Here is a 20,035-nt window from a genome sequence, read left to right as displayed (position 1 = left end):
TTGTCTCGCTTTTTGCTCCAATTTCTTTACTTTCATGATATGTATCATTTTGGTTTAGCTCATTGACAAAAGACAAGTTTACGGCATCTTTACATTGGTTTACTTTGGCTTGAGGGAGTGTTGTCCAGTCGGGGTTTAGTCAAAAATGCTTTGTGTTGACATGAGTCAAGTCTGGGCATTCACTTTCCTTCCTTTTCTTTCCAGTTTATCACACTTTCAAACTCAATGACATATATACTTGCCTGGAGGCAAAGTGGGTTTTTTTACATAGACACTTGAAATGTACAACAATACTTCTGCTTTTACTTTGTTTATGAATTTCAACAGCTTCTTGGGAGATGGTAAGTGCGACACCAGAAAGTATGTCACAGAATGCAATTAATACGTAATGCTGTATAGAAACCCTGTACAAACATACAATCCAGTGCAACATAAGTAAAATATTTATTTTCAGAAATAGCCTTTGGCATTCTGAAAGCATGTTCCAAAATGTAGTACAATCAGCAAGCTTGAAATAGCAGCTTTAAAATATTTTCTTTAACAGTGACAGGAAAATTCTTCATTACAGCAGAGAATATACTGCTGTCTGACAACCCATGTTGAGACTAGGGAGGTATACTAGAGTCCAAACTGGCCCTACACTTATTTGTCTGTGCAAGGCAGATGTATACTTTCCTATTTTTCCCATTACTTAGAGCTCTTACTTAAAATGTTTATTTGCAAATTTTCTGACATTAAGAGGAAATTGAAAACTGAAATACTTAGTTTTTGAAAAATTCTAAATAAACAATATATAAATAATGTACCTTTTCTTTTGCCAGTTCTTTTTATATATTTTACTTCATATATGTCCTATTACCCTGTTTTTTCTTTATTCCCAGCAGTCTCTATTGGCTCTTCCCTGAGCCTGTCTAAATTGCATAGAAGGAAAAAGGAAAGTCTTGCATGCATCAGTCCTATTCCTCCGGTTCTCTATAACTGTTTTTCTGCAGAAAGCAAGTAATTCTTCAAAAAGAGCTCTACCCAACTTTTTCTGAGCTACTCTGGGAAGTTATTTCAGCCATTTCTAGAGTGAAAAAGAAACAAAAGTGACACTGAGTAACTTACTTCCTATTTTCTAATCTGGAGTGAGAGGCTTATGAACTTACTTTACATGTTTGATCCAAGAATCACCTGAAAATTCTGAGAAGTCAAAGAAGTAAAAGAAGGTTTTTTAATAATTTGTCTTGTCCTGAAAGCCTGTTTTCCTTTCTCCAGAAAAGACAAAACTTTTGATTATCTTTATTACATTCCTGACAAAAGCTCAGTTGAAGGTAGACTCAGCTAGTCAGCAATGCAGTGACAGTTTTTGCCTCCATCCAAACCATTAATTTCAATGGTAAAAATGCCCAATTACAGTTGGCTCTTATAGGCAATGTTGAATGGCTAAGAGAAACCAAGGGTGGCTTTAGACAAAGTACTTAGAAGATTGCATCCCTCCCATTTATACTGCTGTGGCAGAAAGCATTCTCCAGGGAACATGCCTTTGATAGCAGCCTTATCACTCAGCTCTGGAGTTAAAAGCTTTCACAAGTGTGTATTCCCATTTGTAGAACGTGAGGCAACACTTGGGAAAAGAGTCTGCACCTGATCTGTGGCGGTCTAATTTAATCACCAGCAGTTGAAAATTCACCTGTGATAATCCATTACTCAATAACACACAAGAAAAAGAGAAGGTTCCCAGACAGATCTCAGTAATCATGAGTACCTTGTGGCCACACCTCCATCTTTAGCTATATCTGGACCTTTCTGTCAGCTCAACTAATGACAGGGGAGTAGTTAAAGGTATCCCTGATATCTTGTTCTGGTGTTCAGTACAACACTGTCTTTCCATCATGCTTATAAACCCAGCTTACAGCTCTTGATTATGTCTGTAGCATGTTTAGGTCTTTATTTAGTACTGGAAAATACTGTTCTCTCCATTTTCTTCTCTTAAAGGGATTGGCTTCCTCTTTAGCCCTTGTGGCTGAATTAACATAGTTTATATATTTATAGAAGACAACTTTACCAAAAATATGTAATGACTCATTCATTCCCATTTGCAGGGCTTCTTTTGTAAATGTACTCGGAGATACATGAGGTTTTCCCTAAAGTCAAAAACCCTGCTAGCTCTCACAGGCATTCCTCACAAGCATTATTGGCAGCTGTAGCCATAACAGAAATATTTGTCTTATTCCATGAATCCACAGGTGAAGATGATACATTGAGTTTTTCATGGATTATTATGTTGGCCTTAATGGAAAAAGACTCCAAAAATTTAAATTATTCCTGTTGAACCAAATGACTTTAGATACAAGCTTCACATTTTGATATTTTTCATCACTTCAGAGAGAGCTAGGAGGTGAGGTACTACTAGCCAGTATAAAAGACTCTACTATCATATGTGAAAATCATCTCACTGTAGTTCGAGGTTTGTCATGTCATCCTGCAGAAGGCTAAATTATGTCTGGATTTCATATGTTAATGTGTGCTGGCAAAAGTATACTGTAGGACATTATCAATAGCAACATCATCCTTTATATTCTGAAAAAACACAAAGAAAAAATATAAAGGAAAGAAAAGACTAAAATTCTAGCATTTTACTGAACAGAAAGTTGGCCATTTTGTAATCCTCCAAAGTGAAATACTATTTATAGCAACAGTAATCAAATAATATGCAATCACTTGGAGGTTTGCAACATTTGACAAATTGTAATTTTGTTCTTCACAAACTCCTAAACACTTCCTGCTAAGTGACAACAAGCATCAGCAAGTTTCAACAAACCTTCTGCAGTTTCTTTATCTCACTATAAAGAACAGATGCCGTTTTGGGGCTGCTGTGAGCTCTTCTGTTCTTTGTGTAATGTGCACATGTATATGCAAGGGCACATCACATGAAAATGTGATAGCCAAGGACCATCTCAGATACTTTTTCTGTGGTGCACAGTAAGCAAACAGCTGGTTCCAGGCAAGAATCTTCTGTCAATCATGGCAAAAATGTGAGCCACATAAAATTTCATAGCAGAAGTGACAGAAATCTCAGCATTAATAATGAAATTTGGGCTGTTAAAATATACAAGGATGGTCCCACAGTGTTTTCCAGTATGTCTGTGAAAATGATTATCTATTTCTGCCCTTCACCAGTAGCATGTGGGAAGCATCAAAAGTACATGCATTAAATAGAGCTGATGCTCCCAGAAAGCAGTTACTTTCAGTTACTATCAGCATGATTTAAAATCTATCTGCAAAGAACTTTACAAAACAAGGAGCCCAATGAACTGCAGATTTCAAAATTGTAGGAATCCCATTCCATGAAGTCAGAAAAAGTGTCCCCTACACATTAGAACATTGTTGAACAAAGCTTTGAGTGTCCCATCCTTTACTGGTACATCTTAGTTTTGTTTTGTTTTCCTTTCTGGGATCTTTTGTGACCAGGAATAAAAAGACAAACATCAGAAGTCTAACTAATTACATATTAAAAATGAGATTCCTTGTAAAAATAAGGTACTTCTGTTTGAAGACAGTAAAATTCCTGATGGAGAAGGAAAGCAAGGAAACATGCAACTATAATGAGGGGCATAACATCAAAGACAATGCAGGAAATTATATCACACACTTCTATTTAAACTACACAACGATAATCTCAGTTTGATTTTTTAATTTTGGGACATTTCTCTATAGCTTTAGGTTAAGTGTAGTGTTCTTTTGAGGGTCAGTGCCTGTCAGTACAGAAAATCTAAAATTCTCAGCAGCTAGAATTCTAACAAAATTGAGGAGAAAGAATGGATCACTTCATAGAGGGGAAAGAAAATTACCAAAGTCAGAGGAAAAAAAAACTTAGAGAATGTACAAGGTTGCCTTAAAAAAGGAGCACATCAATGAACACATCTTGAGACAGGTAATGTCAATTTACCTTGCTTTTAGCAGGCAGTCATCTACATCATTATACAAGTATTGAAAAAGTAGAAAACACAGAGGATACAAGAATATGATGTCTTCTCTGCAGATGCCTTATGATGACATTTTTCTGATCTTGAGTGGTCTTCCAGTTTAATGCATCCAAGTTTTCCATTTGTAACCTTTCATTGGAAAAAATGGCAATTAGCTCACACCAAAACATGTAGGAGAGAACACCTGTTGAAGCAAGCATAGACTTCTTGTTCTAGGAAGACTATATTATAAATACCAGAATAACCAGAGGCACGGCAAAAGGGGCATCTCCTGCAGGGAGAACACCCATGTTCAGGCTCTGTTTCCCTGGAGTAAGAATGAAGATTTCATCCTCAGCCATTTCCCAGGAAGCCCTCAAGGCTATCCATTATGCTTGATGGAACATTTTCAATCTCAACTATTAGAGCAGCTCTATTTTGTATAAATTTTATTAAGTATTCATGGAATTTTGGGTTTTGACACCAGGGGTAAGTGCCCTAATCACCTGGCTATTCTAGGAAGACATGAGACAGGGCAGAACATGGTAGGAATCATATAATAAGACTCAACAGCTTTCCTATATTAAGCTCCACACTTCATAATTGCTGACCTCATTAATGGGAGTCCTGACAATTTTCCAAACCTGCCTTACCCAGTGAGGTTATTATCATGTCATTGGTGGAACTGGTTGAAATATCTTTGGCAGACCCTTCTCTTTTCCCTAGGAGGATGATAAGGGGCTTTAATGTAATGAGAAAAGTCATAGGACAGTCTAGAAATAGCAAAACATTTTTGAAAAAAACTAAGTAATTCCTGAAAAAGTGTAATTCTAAGGATATACTAAAATAATACAATTTTTGCTCTGTTTAAGAAAATAGTTTAAGATAAAACAAAAAACCCCATACATAATAAAACTGGAAAAAAACCCAAAAAGCTATTGCTGAATGCACAGGCTGGCTGGCTGGGTGTTTACGCAAAATTTCTTTTTTGAAGAAGAGATATAATTCCAAAATAATTGTAAAGGAAAGTCAATAAAAAGTAGAGATAAGATTTTGTTTTGATAAAGCAAAATTTAACTGTAAATTACTCACATATGAAATTTAAAATTACATGGGAAAGCTTCGCTTTGAAACAATGTGGAGAGATTTTGCTGTTGTTGCAAGCTTTCTTTAGAAATGGCTTTTTTAACACCACAATAAAGTTGTAATATCACATATGCTCTTACAGTCCAATAAATATTTTAGTTAACAATGGCAATAGACAAATGAGATATATGAGAGCCCAGCAGTGTAGAGCACAGACATTCATGCTTACTGACTTCCGTGGGGTTTTTGTACGTTTGTTCACTTTCACACAGTGTTTATGAGCCAGACTCTTGATAGCTCAAAGATTGATTCATTCACTCTACAGGTGTAGCATTCCCTGCAAAGACAGCAGATCAAACTCTTAAACAAAAAGCTGGACTTGACCAAAGGAAGGTCTCAGTAGATTAACAGCAATCTTTATTCTACCTGAAGGTTTTGTCATGCATGCCAAGAAGAGGAGAGCAAAAGTGTACAGAAGAGGAGCCACCAATTGAGAAGGGAATGGTAAACTTAAAAAGAAGGAATGATTACTGCCTTTTTTATTCTTTTCCTTGTCTTCATAGGACCAGTAGTGTGAAGTACACACTACACGGCTCATGACCAACAGATGATTATGCCATACTGTGGAGTCCTAATCTACATGGCAGCTGGAAGAAGGAATGGACTTGGAATGATACATCATTGCAATGAGCCTTGAGGTACACAGCAATTCATACAAGACATGTCCCATCTATAGAATTCTGGATGTCTCCAGTATCTTCAGACCTAACAGGAGTAAAGAAGATGCTGGTTCTGCTGAGAGATGTCTCAATAACCTTTGCTTTACAAATGCCTAAAATTGTAGAATAGTTCCAACTGAAAGAGACTTTTTCAAGGTCATTTAGTCCAACACCTCTGCAATAAGCAGGACATCTTCCACTAGATCAGGTTGCTCAGAGCCCCATCCAAACCAACCTTGAATATTTCCAGGGATAGGACATCTACCATCACTGTGACAGTGTTTTACCATCCTCATTGTAAAATGTCTCTTTCTATCTAATCTAAATCAACCCTCCTTCAGTTTAAAACCTTTACATCTTATACTGTCACAACAGGCCCTGATCTATACAAAGTTTATTTCCATTTTACAGGCTTTAGAAACATTTGTATATAATTCTGGAATATATATTATGTCTTGTCAACACTGTAGCAAATGCTAAAATTTATCTATCATTTTATAATCAATATCTAGTTCATATTCTCCTTTCCAATATTCAGAAGGATCTTATCTCATAAAAGATAGAAAAAAACATTGGTTGTCTTTCTTAGTAATTTTTGTTCTCTAGATGTTCTTTTTATGCTTTCATATTTTCAAAAGAGCATTTTTTTATCCAAATCAATTCTGCTTCTCATATGAAGTTCATGATAAACCATAAATAACAAATATATTACAGTCTCCTAATATTATATGACATGGGATTTTTTTCCTATATCCTTATTTAAGGAAGACTTTAATTTAGTGGATAGAATACACAAGGTCAGCAAAGTAAAATAAAAACTAAGCTTTACCATAAAGTCTTGCCTCTGTCACAACTAGATCAACAATTTCTGTCATTATTGATTTTTTTTCTCATTCTTTCCTCATGCAACTAATTCCAACAGACCTGTCACATGGAAGATTTGAGATGATAATTCTTTATTTTCTTATAATACTTATGGTCTGTCTGAAGTTATACAAACCAAAAATACAGCCATGTCTTTCTCTCTTCTTAAATAGATCTCTGACCTCTGTTGATTATCTATAAAATCATAAAAATAAAAACAAGTTTGAAAATTGAAAAAAAATTTTAAATACTCCCACTACTCAACAAATTTCTTTTAATTTTTATGCTCTGAACATACTTGGTGCATATGAAAAACAATGACAGCAGTTTCAGTGGATTAAACATAAGGTATATCTGATCTCTGACATCTGTGTATCATCTCAGTAGAGATTATTATAAGAATTGGACAAAAGTTTTGAAGTTCTTGTACTTCTAAGTGAGTTGTATACAGATATTTTTTTCACTTTGAATTTCAATTTCAAAATTTGTGAAAAAAATAAAATAGAAAAAATGTTAAGAAGGAAAATGAACTAAGAATGAGTGATTTCATCAATCACTGTGACTAAAACCTGTGATTTCAGGTTTTAATTGCCAACAAAGCATGCTGTCTTATATCACTATTAATGAAGAGGAAAAAAAGGGTGTTTACCTCAGAAATGGAGCATGACAGTCATGACCTATGAAAAGCAAAATACATTTTTTAATCTTTAGAACAAAGAGCATATTTCCTACTGTATTTCTGCTTGAAGATACACATTACTGGATATCATGTGATTTGCAAATTTCAGTTTAGTTCATCTGAAAAATATCCCCAATCCAGAATATTCTTTTTCTCTCCTAATAATTTTGCTTAGCCCCCAAATTAAATGTGGCTCAAACCTCCCTATCAATATACATTAAAAATCAATTTTTTCCCATTAGAGTTATCTGCAGTTTCCCATTACAGTTATCTGCAGTTATATGTCAATTAACACATGAACATGAATGACTCTACAGAAATCACGAGTAAGGATCATGATAATCAAGCAATGAAACAAAAATGAAAATGATACAATAACAGCTTCTTGTCTGGTACTAATTTCATTGTCTTTCCCCTTAAATGTTGCCTTTGGATTTCTTTTTAGCTTTCTTTTGGATGCATCTTGCAAAATGCTAGACAGCTTACTCTCAAGGAAAGCTTTTGTGTGTGTGTGCATAATTTGAAGGAATTCCAAGAAAAGCTTTTATTGTGTATATGTGATCCATATGTAAAATTCTTACAGCAATGTTATATATAAAAGGGCTAATAAAACAGGTATTGACAAGCTGAGAAATGCAAGCAGGTATTGAGGTTCACAAAAAAAGGACATTCATGATCTTATAATTTCATAGATCTTACTAAAGTTCAGGGCAACATTGAGAAGACTAAGCTTATTACTTATCTCTAATGCTTTGAGTCAGAGTGTCTTTGACTGAGGGTCAAACAACACAGCACTTATCACCATTGTGAAGTGACTGATTACCATAATTTCTGATTTGAAATTTAAAAGTATATAATTTTAAAAGAAATAACAAAAAATTACTATTATGGATCTGGAAGTTGGTGGATCTGTGTTTTCTAGCTCCAACTCTCTTCAGATTGCTGAGGATATTTCTTTATTTCTCCTTCTATTCCCTTTCTGGTGCTTTTTGGTTTTTCATTAATTCTCACATATTTGTGAGGGTCCATCACAGTCTGCCCCAGCTTGCTTACACTCACAACTGTAACATAATACTGTTCCCCAACCTCACTCTATTATTTCCCCTGAGCAAAAGCAGGAAACTTCAACCCTTTCCCCCGCACAAGAGAAGAAAGGAGTGACCATATACATTTTTTTCTTCTAGGAGAAACACAATTCTGAAATGGTCTGAAAAAATCAGCATTTATCTCGTATGTGCTGACAATAAAATATTTGCATTTGACTCATTTCCTGGCAACAATATATCCTGGCAAGCAATGAAGCAATGATGAATTATTTTCTTTTCATGTTCAATACAAGTTTTTATTACCTCAAATAAAGCCACTCATTCTTCATAATAAAATGTAGAGAAGAGTAGTAATAAAATAGATCAAGATTTAAAGAAAGAAGGATAATTTATTTTGCCCAGTTTACAAATAAACCCACCATAGGGTGTGTTAAAATATGATGTAAATATAATTTCTCCTTAAAATTTACAACTCAACACTTCCTATTGCTCCCAACACAATGCATTTGAACATAAGAGTATTAGCTATAAAACTTTCTGATAAAATAATGTTTAAAATTGCAAATATCTGGCCACCTAAAGCCTAGGCTTCAGTATAAGCTAGCTCTAAGCACAGCTTAGAGCTTTGGAAACCTGTGCCTGTGAATATGCAATGAAAAGACACCCCCCCCCCAGTCATTTCAAAGTCCACTTCCAAGCAAACAGTAACAAGTCTGATTCCTAGCAGAGGAAAGAACCTAAAGACCCCTACTACCCAAATCTTGTGTTTCAGGTACTCAGATCAACAAATCACCAATGAGATTTCGCTTGTGTGATAGAGTAACCAACTGGAATGAAAAATGATCAGACTCCCACTTGAGAAAGTAAGTGAATAAGAGAGACAAATGGGCAGAGATAGAGGCATGAGGAGAGAAAGGAGGGAGAAAGGGAGAGAAGGTGTAACAGCAAGCAGAGATAAAACTAGTAAAGATAATAGCAAACCCACCTATTCCATTTTTAGTGTATGCAATCCCAGTAAAGCCAATTCTGAGAAGATCATATTGTTCAAACAATGGGTTGATCAGCATGTTCATAGACTGTGAACAGGCCACCTTGTGGCAAAGAGGAAGCTGGTGAGGGAACAAAAATGAGATTTGGAGCAGTAAGGAACTGGGAGGGAGGCCAGCCAGGCATACTCTGCACGTTCAGCCTGATATGTGGCCATGACTACTTAAAGAGTAAAAGTGTGGAGGAAGAGAAGTTAAGTAAGACCATGCCAGAAGAGTTGGCTCAGCTAAGATTTGTCAGCAGGAAGAAAATAATTTTGAGGCAGAAGACAGTGTGTCTGGATAGGAGCTACCATTGTAGTGAAGAGGGCATGTACTTGGAACACAATCTAAACACCATAGAAAAATCAGATAGCAAGCATCTCAGTCTGGCTGACCCCAAAAAACAATGATCTCTCTCAGTTCTTTTAAAAGTTAATTAGGATTTTGCAGCATTGTGCTCCACTGGCTGTGGCTCCACATTAGGCGCCACTTGCGGCATTGTGTTCTTTTCCCCGGTCTGGCGCAGCTCCGGGGCACCTGGAATGGCGCTGCTTCTTGGCTTAAGCCAGGGTACCGTGAATCCGGGCTCTGTGTCGGTCCGCGCTCTGGCGGTGGGCTGGCCACGCTCTGCCGCCGCGTGCGAGGGGTGAGGCAAAGAGGGAAGGAATTTGTCCACCCCTGTCCGAGTTTCAGCTGGAAGGCTTTTATTGTCATGCAGAGCTACGACGGAGAAGCGCAACTCGCTTTCCAACACCACATGGGAAGGAGTGGCCACGAACAAAGAAAGGCATGGGGCTTTATAGGGGGCGGGCTGAGGGAGACGGAAGTCCCCCTCACCCATTGGGGGCAGGCTACGGGGGAGCGACGCGGACTGGGATAACCAACGGGGACGCAACAGGGGCGGACACAGGGCTCCGGGGCGAATGGGGTTGAGGGACAGGGTGACAGACACAGGACTCTCTGGAGTGGACAGGGGGGTGGCTTACAGGAGTTGACCCAGAGCAAACCACCACGGGGAGAATATGAGGGTATGCAGGGGTACACAGAACCACCTAACTAACATACATTAGAACCCCTAATCTGGACCCAAACCCAGGATGCAACAGGATTTTATTTTAGTATTTCCCAGCCTTAATTTTATTCTGTAATAGTCATAGTACAAAGCTTAAACATGTTAATTTCACTTAATGGTATTAAAGTTTAACAGTTATCTCCCTCTCAGTTTAGAAAATAATTTAAGCCCTTGTCTTCTGCTGAAAAAACTTTTATGTTAAAAAGTGACAAGATGGATGTACGAGGTAGAAATTACTACACATTTAGATTCCAAGATCTAGACCATTAAGCTACAGCTTACAGCTTCCTTGTAAACCCACAAGGAAGAAATTTTCTTCCTGCTAAAACTTGTATCAAACAAGCTTTGTGGTATTTTAAAACTCAATCAGAAAAAAACATTCTATTGCAAAAATAAGATTACTGTGCATTTACCCAAATATTTTATTGTCCAGGGCTGCTTATACATCCATGTAAATACTGCAGATTAGTAGTCCTGTAGCAAAATCACTGGCTTTGAGTATCTGGTGCATGCATTATATGTGTTTTGTGGTAGCTGACTTTCAACATGCTGCAATTTTTGGCCACTGCCAAATCAAAATGGAAATTTTGGGTAATCAGTAAAAGATCACACATCCCTGTAGAGCTGAAGCAGAAAAGGGGAGTTTTATCTGGGGTTCTGATTTTTAAGGAAGAGGACACGAAATTCCTTCCAGGCTACCACTTCTCACGAAAATGTATGGACAGTAGCAGTGAATTATTTAAACACTTTTTAAACCACTTCACAACAAATATTAATTCATCAAGTGCTCTCTTGCCTTGTAGCAGTCTTACTCTAAGAAGGAAATTATTAGCCAAATGGGTTTTTAAGTATTTAAGATATCAATTTTGTTAAGATCGAAAATTTATATTTTTTCAGGGTTTACCAAGAAGTTCTCTTACTTTGTGCAAACATCAGAAAACAACATATCTGCATATATAAATATTTAAAGTAGTAAAGATTAATTTTTGGTTGATGAACTATATAGGTGCTGGGATCCTGACTCGGGAAAAATTATGTCTGAACTCCAATGATTTCAGAAGGCTAATTAAATACTTTATTATACTATAACTATATTACACTATATTACACTAACAAGAACTATAACTAACTAATTAACTAACTAGAAAACCCGTGACTCTCTCCTGAGAGTTCTGACACACATACATGGATCCAATTGGTCAATGAATCCAAAACACCATCACGAGAATCAAATCAAGCAATCACCTTGGGTAAGCAATCTCCATAACACATTCCAAATGTGCTGTCATGGTTTGACACTGGCGCAATGCCAGCGCCTCCATGAAAATATACTTTTCTAAATAACTGCTGTGAGATGTGATCAGGAACAGAGCAGAGCAGGCCCAAGCTTAATAACAAAAAAAAAAAAAAGAACTTTATTAAACTACTACTACTATAAAACTTACAAACACTAAATCCTGGATGAAGACTTTCCAAAACACCCCTCCTCCTCCCCCCTAATTTCTAAACAAACTCAACAGTGAGACACCACCCAGGATCCTGATCAAGTTGCCACCCTTCAGATAATCAAATACTCAGTCCTTCAAGGGAGACAGGAGTCTCTCCTGTGCCACAGACTCCCCAGGAAACACAACTGCCACCCTTATGGTTCCATGTCACACATGGCAACCGCCCGGAGAAAATCTGCCATGGTGACACTCTCCTTTCCATGTCACAGTGCTCTCACCACCGTGCATGGACAGACTGCTCATAGGGCTCCTTTAAGGATGCTTTGCCATGGACCAAAAGAGACAACAGTTCAGTTTCTCATCTTGGGACTACAGTCCTCCCCATTTTCCCCTGGGGCCGAGGGTCCAAGAAGAGAGGTCTTCTTCTCCTCTTCTTCTTCCTTGAAGATAGAGGGCTTCTCCACACCTTCTCCAACTCTCCTCTGTTCTCTCTACTCCTCTGCTGGTAATTACTGAAACAAGTCTCCTGGCACACCAACGCACCCCCCTAAGTGCAGCTTCTGTTAGGAGAATTTGGTTCAGTCTATCGCTAACAAGAGAAGTCCAGCCACAAGCCACTCCATCATCTCCTTCCAACTCAACAATTTTTTCTTCCATCATCTCGGATCCCAGACTGTCTCTCTCCTACTTCAAATCAAGGAGGAGTAATATTTTACAAAGCCTTCATTTCTCAGGAAAGGGTTAAAAGCTCAGACTCCCTGGACAGCTGAAATCTCTGCCCAGCAGCCGATTCCCAAGGCCAAGGCTGGGTGCCTTCCCCCCACCCCACCTCCTCCGCGCCGGCAAAGTTACAGGTGCCATCCGGACTCTCTGTCTCATCCCTCTGGGGGGGGACGACAAAGACATCTCTGCTTCTCTCCACCCTTCCATCCACAGGAGCTGGCTCGGTTCCAGTCCTTCAGCCCCCTCGGCTCACCTCAACCAGGACTCATGGCCTCCCCTCCCCCACCCAGCCCCATGGCTGGGCAGGGGAGATCTGCACAGCACCCTGACTGGAACCAAAGAGAGCGAGCTCTTGGGAGTTCCTGCTTTTAACCCCCTGTGTTCTCAGAGGCGTATCCCTATTTTCAGTGGTCACTTCAGGTGCCAATATCCAAACTTGACCACTGATTGGTTTGACCCAACTTCCTGAAAAAATCACTTCCATGTCAAACCACAACATGTGCACAAACACAGGAACAGCAAATGAGATAAGAATTGTTTTGATTCTCTTTTCTCTGCTTCTTGCACAGCTTCTCTCAGGAGAAATCCTGAGAAAGCTAAGTCTTTCTCTGTTCAGAGGGCATGTAAATACCACAAAACTTCTTAAGTTTCATACGTGAAACTGTGTGCAGATCCTCTAGTCTGTTGGGCACTCAGAAAAAAAAAAAACACCAAAAGACAGTAGCAATGTGTTCTGTTAAATTAATAGAGGGCTCAGATTTAACATACTACATATTAATTTATGAAGTGAATATGGCTGAAATAGGTCCATTCACTTTATTTTGCAAAAATAAAGAAAGAAAAGAAGGAAAAATATGTCCTTAGAGCCATTTCTCTTTTTCACATTGTTGTAGGAGTCAAACAGCTATCTCTCAGGCGGTTTTCCTTTCATTTTCTTCACTTTACTAAAAGCTTTGACAAGACAATTTTTCCCCCTAGATAAATGCTTTTACTTCTTACTCTCCCAACTCCCCACCTACTGTGAGAAAAACTCCTCTATAAACAGCTGGATAGGGTATGAGAAGGGGGATATTTTCATATAAATTTTAACTATAATGTAATAAAACACCCTGAAAATATTATAGTTTGTTTTACTGTTTGCCTTAAAATATTTATTTTGTGCACACAGAGTTTTTCCCCTTTTGTTTTCATGTAGTTCCTCCCCTCCCCTTCCTTCCCCTCCCCTCCCTTCCCTTTCTACCTAGAGAAGAAACTAGTAAAATGGCGGAGTACTCAGAAGCTCTGGGTCCCCCTTCTCAAGCTGGAAAATACCTATCAAATGCAATGCAAAAAATATATATTTCTTTCATACAAAGCAACAAATTTAATTCATTTATTATTTCACTGATTCAGTGGTATAACCCAAGGATTTCAGCACAATCACTAGTGGAAAAACCATGTCAATGAAGCCAAGAATTAGTATTATATCATTGTGAATAAGTATTATGACTAGCATGGACGTAAGGAGTATAAGCAGATAACATTGGTAATTCTTCCAAATGCTCTAATTTATCATATTAACATCCAGCCTTTTTTGTTGTAAACATTGAGAGCTAAAAGCTTATATGCAATTATAAGACAGAAAAAAACTCCTAACTAAACTGACAAAGGCTTTTGACAAGTAGAGACAAAGACACAAGAAAAGACAAAAATATCTTCAAAGTCTGCAGTAGATTTTCTTTTCTTATTCTTTAAGTTACTTATTGCAACCAGTGTTAAAGTGAGGAGTAAACTATCAACTTTTTTCTCCTGTAGGCAGAGGTTTGTTGTTTCCCTTAGCTCTCTCTCGCTCTCTCTCTCTTTCTCTTTCTCTTCCTCTTCTGCTTCCTCTTCCCCTTCCCCTTCCTGTTCCTCTTCCTTTTTTCTTTTTTTCTTTTTCCTTAATTTTGTTTTTCTTCTTTGTTTTTCTTTATCCTTTTTCATTTAAAATTTTTTCCTCCTTCTTTTTTCTTTTTCTTTTTCTTTTTTCTTTTTTCTCTTCCTTTCTCCTATTCCTTTTTATTTTCTTTTTATTTTGCCTTTTTCTTTTTAAATTAGCTAGCATTTTCCCAGTACTAGCAAGCATGCTTGAATACTGTGTCACTATTGAATACTCTCAAATTGTTCACTCACTGTGCACAAAGAAATTTCTAACCAAATTTGAATAACAAATTTGAAGAACCTGTGATCAGGTTAAAATTCTGCATATATAATTCAGTGTGAAACATTAATTTATATCTTCTGGGAAAGGTACTTATGGGATTGCACAAAAAGAAAATAAGAAGAAGAGGAGAAAGTACAATTTTGAGAAGCACTAAGAAAAGACAACATTTGGGGCTATATATGCATTTCAACAGAATTTCTATGCTTTGTTTAGCAGAATTCTGTTACACAGATGTTAAATAGTTATTCTAGTTTGAGGCTGAGAGCCCAAGACTCTGTTCCTCCAACTAATTACTTTAATTTTACAATTAGAGCACAATGCTCTCTTCTCCCTCCTCCAAGCACTCCATCTCTCCCCTCACTTTTCCCATGAGTAAATCCTACATGATCAGCTTGATCAGTCTCTTATCCCCCTAACCCACTTGCATGCTCCCTTTCTTTCTATCAGGAAAATAATTTTCTCTGGTTTTACAGAGAGAACATGCTTGAAGGAGAGTAGCACATAATCTGGGTTTTTTTTTCCCCCAACAGAGTTCTGATGACAGTGAATTGAGCTTACTAATGCAAGCATTTCTTCATTTTGTGAAGGAGAACAGGAAGATTTTAAGAAGAGGGAATGAAAAATAGAGAAGAAGTTTTTGGGGGTTTTTTACCATTATGGAGAACACAGCATAGCAGTCTGACAAGATTTTCTAGGAACCTAACAAGATTGCAGAGGAATAGACAAAAAATAGATTAAAAACTAGGTCTGTATCCATCTACAGATAACATAATCTTATGACAAGGCATCAGTCATTCAGAAGGTGTGCCACAAATGTTGTTTCCTATCAAAAATAGCATAGCTGTCATACTGTCAGCTTTTCAAAAGCTGATTTTTGTAAAAAACAGAGGAATTTTTGATATCAAGCAAACAGATCCCCAGAAATCTTCTAAGAATAGAGTGCAGACAGGGTAATAAGTGTATCTTAAAGTTAAAACCAAAACATTTTTGTAAATGGGCTCTCCTTGTGCCTGACCAGAGGCTTTTAATTATGGATATTGACAGCTCATTTCTAAAAGTTCCTCTACAACTTTGACAACTAGAGTTTCCACTCTGTTGATGTGAAGCTGACTTTTTTGAAGGTAAAATAGGTTCAGTGTAATGCATTAAGATAGATTTGACTCTTTAATATTTATAAGATTAGCATTTATATTAGGCCATAATGAGCTCCAATTAGTATCATTCCAATCTAACCTAAGGACTATAACCCACTTTTCCTACATTTCAGACATCATCTTCAAAGTTAAGATGGAAAAGAATTGATTGATTCATGACAACATTTTTTAGGGTCTACTGGGAAGAAGAATTTCTTGAATGATTGATCAGCATTTTTTCATCTGTCACTTGAGGTGTCTTTAATGAGTAATACTTAATAAAGCTGCAAATTCACTGCTAATAGCAATTTTTTTTTTGGTTTTTTAAAATCTAAACATTCCCTTGCTTGTCAAAAGGATCTTCAACTGAATTGATTTCCCTATTGCATCTTCTTTGCGGGTAGATTGTTAAATCACTTGAAACCGGAAGGTGTTGCCAGGTTGGTATCTAAATAAATTTATTCCTGTTATGACACCCTGTGCTCTGCTTTAATCAGCAATGCTGTGACTGATCAGAAAGTTATTTTGGTAAGATTTTCAGCTTCTATATCTAGCAGTCCACCGTATATTTATTGAGCCTACTGCACACATTGACATATGCAAAGTGAAGCCTGGAGAGCTGATGGACACACAGAACAGGTGCTTTATGAAAAAGACATGGTGAATGCCTGCTAGAGACAGGGGGATGGCAGATAAAAAGGAAGAGGGATATTAAATTCACAAGGTTGCCAGAAGAATGAGCCTTCCGTAGGCATCTCTAACTTGAGAAATCAGTAAGCAGGTGAAGATAAACTTGCAATGATAACTATAAACTACGGGTTTTTTCATCATCTTGTAAGTTTACACAACAGTAACTTTCCCTTTATGTATTGCAGTCCAAGTAAGGCTAATTTTTTGGAAATTTTTCAGCAGAAGAGAGTTGTAAATTAGATACAGCATGGAAACTTTCAGGAGAATACAAATATGAGAGGTATCAGAAATTGATGCATCTGAACAGTGATGAAGTAGAAGGATAAGGCTGAGTAAAGATGGAGCTACAAGAGACCAGTGTTTGTATGCAAAAGCCTCCAACTCCATCATCTGGCCTCTACAACAGCTCCTTACTGTAAACTAGCCTAGAAACACACTCTGTTTCTTCTGAACTACACAGAAACCAGTACTTCTACATCAAAGGAAAGCATCCTTTCCCTAATGTTCAGCCTATAAATCACAAGTGATTTACCTACTAATGTCCATAACACAGATTTCAGTGCATATACAATCCAATTTACATACATGCCTTCAAGCAAGGTCTCCTCACCAGTTTTTAAGCACTTTACCTTTATGCAGTGCAGTTCCAGTGTACACCAATCCAATAACAATCCTATGCTTTTTTACATTCTCCCTGCTTTAGAGTTTAATATATAAAAATCTTCATAAACATAAATAAAATAATGATAAAATCTTTTCATGGGAGTTACAATAACAGATGCTGCTCTACCCATAGGAAAGATACAATAGATGCCAACAGTCAATGAAAGCAAAGGTTAAACTAATATTCAAAAGGTTACCCTTACTCTACTTTCTAGTAATTTCCATCTTCAATTCAGTCCATGATATCAAATAACCCTAAACAAGCGCTCAAGTCAGTTCATAGCCAGTAGGTACTGTTCCATCAGTAATGATGAAACATTGTTTCATGTTTCTGTTGTGAGTGTCTGCAGAAAAAATTAAATGGACATATTTTGAAAGCAATAATCCTTAATTCTCATGTTTAATGAAGTCATCTCAGTGACTTCCACCCTCTTGCAGCTTTTTCCCTTTCCTGAAAAACTAGTACCTCTCCATTTCAGCTAGCAATGCTTCTTCACTACTTCAATTTTTCTCTGTGTTCAGAAATTGTAAAATCAATTGACTCAACATGCCAGGAGCAAAGGAAGATTATGCAGGAACTTAAGTGAAGGTCTTGAAACAGAGACATGTTACATAATTCAAGAATATTTCTGCAAACCTTGCCCTCTAAAGCTTTATGCACATGTTGATCCATTAAAATCTTTCCTTGTTTCGCCCACCAGCTTTGAGAAAACTGAACTATGTCAAATGGGCTACACAAGTTCCTGCAGCTGAAAATCAACACAGAAATGAGAAAATATGTTGCTGATAATGTACTGAAAAATGAAAAAAGAAACCAGCCCCAGAAACAAGAAAAGCCAAAAGCCAACTCTTAGAAGTTAAAAAATAAAATGTGTCAAGACTGGAAATTACCTATCTGAAGCAGAAATAGAGTGAAGCCTTAAATATTCACAGGAATTATGGTTAAACACAGTGCATTCAGGATGCATAAATTCAGGGTGTCATGCTATTCAGATGCTTGAATTGTTTAGAAGACACTAATTTACAGCTGGTAAAATGTTTGGGATGTCAGTTGCTCCTTCAATTGCATACTTCCCTCCCTATCCTAAACTGATAGATGTACTCTGATCTGGCAGTCTTCAGCTAACATTACAATGAGAAAAAACATAATATAAAAAGTTAAATACTGAAATAAAAATAATCTGCATTCTTCTGAAACTGAGAGAGGATCTAGTGGAGGACTGTGAAGATAATGAGGGAACTGAAACACCTGTTCTATGCAGGTAGAGCTGGGCCTGTTTAGCCTGGAGAAGAGGCATCTGAAAAGGAATCTCAGCAATGCACACAAATGTCTTAAGGGCAAGTGACAAGAAGATACAGCCAGACTCTTTTCAGTGGTATTCAGTGGCAGGACACCAATGAGCACAAAATCACAAGTTCTGTCTGAATAAGAGGAAAAGTATTTTCACTTTGACTGTGATCAACCATTGGAACAGGCTGCTCAGAGATACTGTGAAGTCTGCTCTGGAGATAATCAAAGCCCATCTGGACTAGAACCTGTGCAATGTGCTCAAGGTGAACCCACTTGAGCAGGAGCTTTTGAAACAGATGGTCTTGAGAAGTCCTTTCCAACCCCAGCTATTCTATGGCTCTGTGATTACAAGTACATTTAATGCCATAATGTCTAGGGGCTCTCTCGGAGCTACTCCTGCTTTCCCAAAGAATGTAGCAACAGCCAAAATGGTTTGATCCATCAGCATATAGTAGTAATTTTGTGACCACTGTTCTCTAAGGCAGATCTCAAAGTATGAATTTCTGACCAGTAGATTCAGTTGAGTCTCAGGGCTTTCCAGGAATTGCTCTCAGAGACCTTTGATAAGACTTAGAGCTGAATCTACTTATCAGTGATGTAGTAGATATAATAACAGAGGACAACAAAAATATTATTTCTTTCTGTATACAGTACTAAAAGAAGGGTTGAGAGTAGGACCTAATAACAGGTATTCTCCATGTTAATATTTAGTGAATTTTTATCTATTTCAGTTGGAAAGTGTTTTGCTTTTGAAATGTTTTCTCTTTTACTTAAGATTTCTAGATTTTTTTTTTTTGCTAAAAATGCAAAAGCTGAAATTCATACTTTATTTAAATACAAGAGATGGATTTTTTTTTTTCATCAAGAAAACTTCCTTACATTAGAGAAGAGGATTGTCTTGCTAAGCAAAATACATTTTAAAAACCTAAGTTCATGTTCCCACTTGAAGCAAAATACATACTGCCAAGCTATTATCTGTGAGAAAAACATATTTTCTAAAATGGGTGCATCTAAATTCAGATAGGTCTTGGGGTTCTGCTTTGAAAGCTACCACATGGTAAGTTACATGACTTGTATATCTCTTGAATATAAAACCTGCTTTAAGGTACAAAAACCAGCAGTGATTTGATCAAGGATTTGGTTTAAAAATAAAATGTTTTCTAGAGTTACAATCACTTATTGGTGTTTTAAATAAATGGGCAGTCTTCTCTATTTCCTAAAGCCCTCTTGGAGTATTTTGTCCGGAGAAGCATTTCCCAGAGGGTTTTTTCATGTCTGGAAAGGGGGTTATACACAAAGTATTATTTATGATTTGTCTTCAAGATATATTCTAATTTTTAGACATTGTTTTCTGTGGAAAAACAAATCGTTCAAGACAGAGTCTTTTTAATTTTAAAACCATCTAAATTTCTCCTTGGCACATAACAAGTAAGACAATCTAATGTCTGAGAGGCATGTAAGTAT

At 37.1% G+C, this 20,035-nt stretch overlaps 1 long non-coding RNA gene across 3 annotated transcripts; it reads left to right on the top strand.

Moving 5' to 3' along the window:
* The first annotated feature begins 1,542 nt into the window (after positions 1-1,542).
* LOC137464704 (uncharacterized) lies at positions 1,543-19,162 on the top strand. Of its 3 annotated transcripts, none has more exons than XR_010994374.1 (5): positions 1,543-2,380; positions 5,597-5,731; positions 9,114-9,204; positions 16,062-16,182; positions 17,982-19,162. It is a non-coding gene; the product is annotated as an uncharacterized lncRNA (long non-coding RNA). The 3 variants fall into 3 exon arrangements; XR_010994372.1 differs by having other exon boundaries at positions 15,268-16,182; XR_010994373.1 differs by having other exon boundaries at positions 1,543-3,313; positions 15,268-16,182.
* The last annotated feature ends 873 nt before the right edge of the window (positions 19,163-20,035 follow it).

The sequence above is a fragment of the Anomalospiza imberbis genome, chromosome Z (genome assembly GCF_031753505.1).
Source record: "Anomalospiza imberbis isolate Cuckoo-Finch-1a 21T00152 chromosome Z, ASM3175350v1, whole genome shotgun sequence".
NCBI lineage: Eukaryota > Metazoa > Chordata > Aves > Passeriformes > Viduidae > Anomalospiza > Anomalospiza imberbis.
Note: the sequence above shows the minus strand (reverse complement) of the source record. Positions and strands in the feature narration are given on the sequence as shown.